The sequence below is a fragment of the Lepus europaeus genome, unplaced genomic scaffold, assembly GCF_033115175.1.
Source record: "Lepus europaeus isolate LE1 unplaced genomic scaffold, mLepTim1.pri SCAFFOLD_32, whole genome shotgun sequence".
Taxonomy (NCBI): Eukaryota; Metazoa; Chordata; class Mammalia; order Lagomorpha; family Leporidae; genus Lepus; species Lepus europaeus.
In genome coordinates, this window is record NW_026909196.1 from 4,631,179 (window position 1) to 4,638,985 (window position 7,807).

Here is a 7,807-nt window from a genome sequence, read left to right on the forward strand (position 1 = left end):
TCTAGCTTTCTCCCTAGAAAATACGAACGCGTAGAGCTGGTGTTCCCATGATGAACCAATTAGTGTTTCAACGGTAAGAAATTAAATGTTCCCCGATAAAAACATTCAAAACAATAAAGTCCGTTGATAATATCCGGAAAACACAAAAAGAGAGGCTTTCACAATATCTAGGATTGAGTTAGACAAAGAAAAGCAGATATTTCTGGTTTAATCCAGTCATATCCTGACAAAGTGGTGTGGAATTCGTATACAATGGACTGAGAAAAATCACAGTAAAAATGGTTTTGGAGAAAAGCAAAGTCTTTTTGTTAGGCAAGTGCATAAAATGTCATCTATACAAACAGAAATATCATGTTTCTTTGTCGCAGTTCCTCTAGCTTTCTCCCTAGAAAATACGAATGTGTAGAGCTGGTGTCGCCATGTGGAACCAATTAGTGTTTCTACGGCAGAAAAATAAATGTTCCCTGCTAAAAACATTCAAAACAATAAAGTCCGTTGATAATATACGGAAAACACAAACACAGAGGCTGTAACAATATTTCAGATGGAGTTAGCCAAGAAACAACCTGATATTTCTGGTTGCATCCAGTCATACCCAGACAAAGTGGTGTGGAATTCCTATGCAATGGACCGAGAAAATCACAGTAAAAATGGTTTTGGAGGAAGCTAAGTCTTTCATTAGGCAAGTGCATAAAATGTCATCGATACAAACAGAAATATCATGTTTGTTCGTCGCAGTTCCTCTAGTTTTCTCCCTAGAAAATACAAATATGTAGTGCTGGTGTCTCCATGTGGAACCAATAACTATTTCCAAGCACAAAATTAAATGTTCCCTGATAAAAAACATTCAAAACAATAAAGTCCGTTGATAATATCCGGAAAACACAAACACAGAGGCTGTAGCAATATTTCAGATGGAGTTAGCCAAAACACAACCGGATATTTCCGGTTTCATCCAGTCATATCCGGAAAAATTGGTGTGGAATTCCTATGCAATGGACCGAGAAAATCAGAGTAAGAATGGTTTTGGAGAAAAGCAATGTCTTTTGGTTAGGCCAGTGCATAAAATGTCAACGATACAAACAGAAATACCATGTTTGTTCGTCGCAGTTCCTCTAGCTTTCTCCCTAGAAAATACAAATATGTAGTGCTTGTGTCTCCATGTGGAACCAATAACTGTTTCCAAGCACAAAATTAAATGTTCCCTGATAAAAAACATTCAAAACAATAAAGTCCCTTGATAATATCCGGAAAACACAAACACAGAGGCTGCAGCAATATTTCAGATGGAGTTAGCCAAAACACAACCAGATATTTCTTGTTTCATCCAGTCATATCCGGACAAAGTGGTGTGGAATTCGTATACAATGGACTGAGAAAATCACAGTAAAAATGGTTTTGGAGAAAAGCAAAGTCTTTTCGTTAGGCAAGTGCATAAAATGTCATCTATAGAAACAGAAATATCATGTTTGTTTGCCACAGTTCCTCTAGCTTTCTCCCTAGAAAATACGAATGCGTAGAGCTGGTGATCCCATGATGAACCAATTAGTGTTTCAATGGTAAGAAATGAAATGTTCCCTGATAAAAACATTCAAAACCATAAAGTCCATCGATAATATCCAGAAAACACAAACAGAGAGGCTTTCACAATATCTAGGATTAAGTTAGACAAAAAAAAGCAGATATTTCTGGTTTAATCCAGTCATATCCTGACAAAGTGGTGTGGAATTCGTATACAATGGACTGAGAAAATCACAGTAAAAATGGTTTTGGAGAAAAGCAAAGTATTTTGTTAGGCAAGTGCATAAAATGTCATCTATACAAACAGAAATATCATGTTTGTTTGTCGCAGTTCCTCTAGCTTTCTCCCTAGAAAATATGAATGTGTAGAGCTGGTGTGGCCATGTGGAACCAATTAGTGTTTCTATGGTAGAAAAATAAATGTTCCCTGCTAAAAACATTCAAAACAATATAGTCCGTTGATAATATCCGGAAAACACAAACACAGAGGCTGTAGCAATATTTCAGATGGAGTTAGCCAAGAAACAACCTGATATTTCTGGTTGCATTCAGTCATACCCGGACAAAGTGCTGTGGAATTCCTATGCAATGGACCGAGAAAATCAGAGTAAAAATGGTTTTGGAGAAAGCAAAGTCTTTTCATTAGGCAAGTGCATAAAATGTCATCGATACAAACAGAAATACCATGTTTGTTCGTCGCAGTTCCTCTAGCTTTCTCCCTAGAAAATACAAATATGTAGTGCTGGTGTCTCCATGTGGAACCAATAACTGTTTCCAAGCACAAAATTAAATGTTCCCTGATAAAAAACATTCAAAACAATAAAGTCCGTTGATAATATCCGGAAAACACAAACACAGAGGCTGTAGCAATATTTCAGATGGAGTTAGCCAAAACACAACCGGATATTTCTGGTTTCATCCAGTCATATCCTGACAAAGTGGTGTGGAATTCTTATGCAATGGACCGAGAAAATCACAGTAAAAATGGTTTTGGAGAAAAGCAAAGCCTTTTTCTTAGGCAAGTGCATAAAATGTCAGAGATACAAACAGAAATATCATGTTTGTTTGTCACAGTTCCTCTAGCTTTCTCCCTAGAAAATATGAATGTGTAGAGCTGGTGTCGCCATGTGGAACCAATTAGTGTTTCTATGGCAGAAAAATAAATGTTCCCTGCTAAAAACATTCAAAACAATATAGTCCGTTGATAATATCCGCAAAACACAAACACAGAGGCTGTAGCAATATTTCAGATGGAGTTAGCCAAGAAACAACTTGATATTTCTGGTTGCATTCAGTCATACCCGGACAAAGTGGTGTGGAATTCCTATGCAATGGACCGAGAAAATCACAGTAAAAATGGTTTTGGTGAAAAGCAAAGTCTTTTTCTTAGGCAAGTGCATAAAATGTCAGCGATACAAACAGAAATATCATGTTTGTTTGCCGCAGTTCCTCTAGCTTTCTCCCTAGAAAATACGAACGCGTAGAGCTGGTGTCTCCATGTGGAACCAATTAGTGTATCTAAGATCAAAATTCAATGTTCCCCGCTAAAAACATTCAAACAACAATAAATTCCATTGATAATATCCGGAAAACACAAACACAGCGGCTGTAGCAATTTCTGGGATTGAGTTAGCCAAAACACAACCGGGTATTTCCGGTTTCATCCAGTCATATCCGCACAAAGTGGTGTGGAATTCGTATGCAATGGACCGAGAAAATCTCAGTAAAAATGGTTTTGGAGAAAAGCAAAGTATTTTCGTTGGCAAGTGCATAAAATGTCATCGATACAAACAGAAATATCACGTTTGTTTGCCACAGCTCCTCTAGATTTCTCCCTAGAAAATATGAACGCGTAGAGCTGGTGTTCCCATGATGATCCAATTAGTGTTTCAATGGTAAGAAATTAAATGTTCCCCGATAAAAACATTCACATCAATAAATTCCATCGATAATATCCAGAAAACACAAACAGAGAGGCTTTCACAATATTTCTGATTGAGTGAGCCAAAAATAACTGGATATTTCTGGTTTAATCCATTCAAACCCTGACAAAGTGTGTGGAATTCATATACAATGGACTGAGAAAATCACAGTAAAAATGGTTTTGGAGAAAAGCAAAGTCTTTTCGTTAGGCAAGTGCAAAAAATGTCATCTATACAAACAGAAATATCAGGTTTGTTTGTCGCAGTTCCTCTAGCTTTCTCCCTAGAAAATACAAATGTGTAGAGCTGGTGTTGCCATGTGGAACCAATTAGTGTTTCTACGGCAGAAAAATAAATGTTCCCTGCTAAAAACATTCAAAACAATAAAGTCCGTTGATAATATCCGGAAAACACAAACACAGAGGCTGTAGCAATATTTCGGATTGAGTTAGCCAAAACACAACCGGATATTTCCGGTTTCATCCAGTCATATCCGGACAAAGTGGTGTGGAATTCGTATGCAATGGACCGAGAAAATCACAGTAAAAATGGTTTTGGAGAAAAGCAAAGTCTTTTCATTAGGCATGTAGATAAAATGTCATCTTTACCAACAGAAATATCATGTTTGTTTGCCGCAGTTCCTCTAGCTTTCTCCCTAGAAAATACGAATGCGTAGAGATGGTGTCCCCATGATGAACCAATTAGTGTTTCTACGGTAGAAAAATAAATGTTCCCTGCTAAAAACACTCAAAACAATAAAGCCCGTTGATAATATCCGGAAAACACAAACACAGAGGCTGTAGCAATTTCTGGGATTCTGTTAGCCAAAACAAAACCGGATATTTCCGGTTTCATCCAGTCATATATAGACAATGTGGTGTGGAATTTATATGCAATGGACCGAGAAAATCAGAGTAAAAATGGTTTGGGAGCAAAGCAATGTATTTTCGTTGGGCAAGTGCATAAAATGTCAAATATACAAACAGAAATATCATGTTTGTTTGCCGCAGTTCCTCTAGCTTTCTCACTAGAGAATACGAATGCGTAGAGCTGGTGTCTCCATGTGGCACCCATTAGTGTTTCCAAGCACAAAATTAAATGTTCCCTGATAAAAAACTTTGGAAACAATAACGTACATGGATAATATCTGGAATACACAAACACAGAGGCTTCACAATATTTCGGATTGAGTTAGCCAAAAAAACCCGGATATTTCAGGTTTAATCCAGGCATATCCGGAAAAACTGGTGTGGAATTCATATGCAATGGACCGAGGAAATCAGAGTAAAAATGGTTTTGGAGAAAAGCAAAGTCTTTTGGTTAGGCCAGTGCATAAAATGTCATCTATAGAAACAGAAATATCATGTTTGTTTGCCACAGTTCCTCTAGCTTTCTCCCTAGAAAATACGAATGCGTAGAGCTGGTGTTCCCATGATGAACCAATTAGTATTTCAACGGTAAGAAATTAAATGTTCCCTGATAAAAAACATTCAAAACAATAAAGTCCCTTGATAATATCCGGAAAACACAAACACAGAGGCTGCAGCAATATTTCAGATTGAGTTAGCCAAAACACAACCAGATATTTCTTGTTTCATCCAGTCATATCCGGACAAAGTGGTGTGGAATTCGTATACAATGCACTGAGAAAATCACAGTAAAAATGGTTTTGGAGAAAAGCAAAGTCTTTTCGTTAGGCAAGTGCATAAAATGTCATCTATACAAACAGAAATATCATGTTTGTTTGCCGCAGTTCCTCTAGCTTTCTCCCTAGAAAATACGAATGCGTAGAGCTGGTGATCCCATGATGAACCAATTAGTGTTTCAATGGTAAGAAATGAAATGTTCCCTGATAAAAACATTCAAAACCATAAAGTCCATCGATAATATCCAGAAAACACAAACAGAGAGGCTTTCACAATATCTAGGATTGAGTTAGACAAAAAAAAGCAGATATTTCTTGTTTAATCCAGTCACATCCTGACAAAGTGGTGTGGAATTCGTATACAATGGACTGAGAAAATCACAGTAAAAATGGTTTTGGAGAAAAGCAAAGTATTTTGTTAGGCAAGTGCATAAAATGTCATCTATACAAACAGAAATATCATGTTTGTTTGTCGCATTCCTCTAGCTTTCTCCCTAGAAAATATGAATGTGTAGAGCTGGTGTCGCCATGTGGAACCAATTAGTGTTTCTATGGTAGAAAAATTAATGTTCCCTGCTAAAAACATTCAAAACAATATAGTCCGTTGATAATATCCGGAAAACACAAACACAGAGGCTGTAGCAATATTTCAGATGGAGTTAGCCAAGAAACAACCTGATATTTCTGGTTGCATTCAGTCATACCCGGACAAAGTGGTGTGGAATTCCTATGCAATGGACCGAGAAAATCACAGTAAAAATGGTTTTGGAGAAAGCAAAGTCTTTTCATTAGGCAAGTGCATAAAATGTCATTGATACAAACAGAAATACCATGTTTGTTCGTCGCAGTTCCTCTAGCTTTCTCACTAGAAAATACAAATGTGTAGAGCTGGTGTTTCCATGTTGAACTAATTAGTGTTTCTACGGTACAAAATTAAATGTTCCCTGATAAAAAACATTCAAAACAATAAAGTCCGTTGATAACATCCGGAAAACACAAACACAGTGGCTGTAGCAATTTCTGGGATTGAGTTAGCCAAAACAGAACCGGATATTTCCGGTTTCATCCAGTCATATCCGCACAAAGTGGTGTGGAATTCGTATGCAATGGACCGAGAAAATCTCAGTAAAAATGGTTTTGGAGAAAAGCAAAGTTTTTTCGTTGGCAAGTGCACAAAATGTTATCAATATAAACAGAAATATCACGTTTGTTTGCCACACTTCCTCTAGCGTTCTCCCTAGAAAATACGAACGCGTAGAGCTGGTGTTCCCATGATGAACCAATTAGTGTTTCAACGGTAAGAAATTAAATATTCCCCGATAAAAACATTCACAACAATAAACTCCATCGATAATATCCAGAAAACTCAAACACAGAGGCTTTCAAAATATTTCTGATTGAGTTAGCCAAAAATAACTGGATATTTCTGGTTTAATCCAGTCATACACTGTCAAAGTGGTGTGGAATTCATATACAATGGACTGAGAAAATCACAGTGAAAATGGTTTTGGAGAAACGCAAAGTGTTTTCGTTAAGCAAGTGCATAAAATGTCATCGATACACACAGAAATATCATGTTTGTTCGTCGCAGTTCCTCTAGCTTTCTCCCTAGAAAATACAAATATGTAGTGCTGGTGTCTCCATGTGGAACAAATAACTGTTTCCAAGCACAAAATTAAATGTTCCCTGATAAAAAACAATCAAAACAATAAAGTCCGTTGATAATATCCGGAAAACACAAACACAGGGGCTGTAGCAATATTTCGGATTGAGTTAGCCAAAACACAACCGGATATCTCTGGTTTCATCCAGTCATATCCGGACAAAGTGGTGTGGAATTCGTATGCAATGGACCAAGAAAATCACAGTAAAAATGGTTTTGGAGAAAAGCAAAGTCTTTTCGTTAGGCAAGTGCATAAAATGTCATCGATACAAACAGAAATATCAGGTTTGTTTTTCGCAGTTCCTCTAGCTTTCTCCCTAGAAAATACGAATGTGTAGAGCTGGTGTAGCCATGTGGAACCAATTAGTGTTTCTACGGCAGAAAAATAAATGTTCCCTGCTAAAAACATTCAAAACAATAAAGTCCGTTGATAATATCCGGAAAACACAAACACAGAGGCTGTAGCAATATTTCAGATGGAGTTGGTCAAAACACACCGGATATTTCTGGTTTCATCCACTCATATCCGGACAAAGTGGTGTGGAATTCCTATGCAATGGACCAAGAAAATCACAGTAAAAATGGTTTTGGAGAAAGCAAAGTCTTTTCATTAGGCAAGTGCATAAAATGTCATCGATACAAACAGAAATACCATGTTTGTTCGTCGCAGTTCCTCTAGCTTTCTCCCTAGAAAATACAAATATGTAGTGCTGTTGTCTCCATGTGGAACCAATAACTGTTTCTAAGCACAAAATTAAATTTTCCCTGATAAAAAACATTCAAAACAATAAAGTCCCTTGATAATATCCGGAAAACACAAACACAGAGGCTGTAGCAATATTTCAGATGGAGTTAGCGAAAACACAACCGGATATTTCTGGTTTCATCCAGTCATATCCGGACAAAGTGGTGTGGAATTCCTATGCAATGGACCGAGAAAATCTCAGTAAAAATGGTTTTGGAGAAAAGCAAAGTTTTTTCCTTGGCAAGTGCATAAAATGTCATCGATACAAACAGATATATCACGTTTGTTTGCCACAGTTCCTCTAGCTTTCT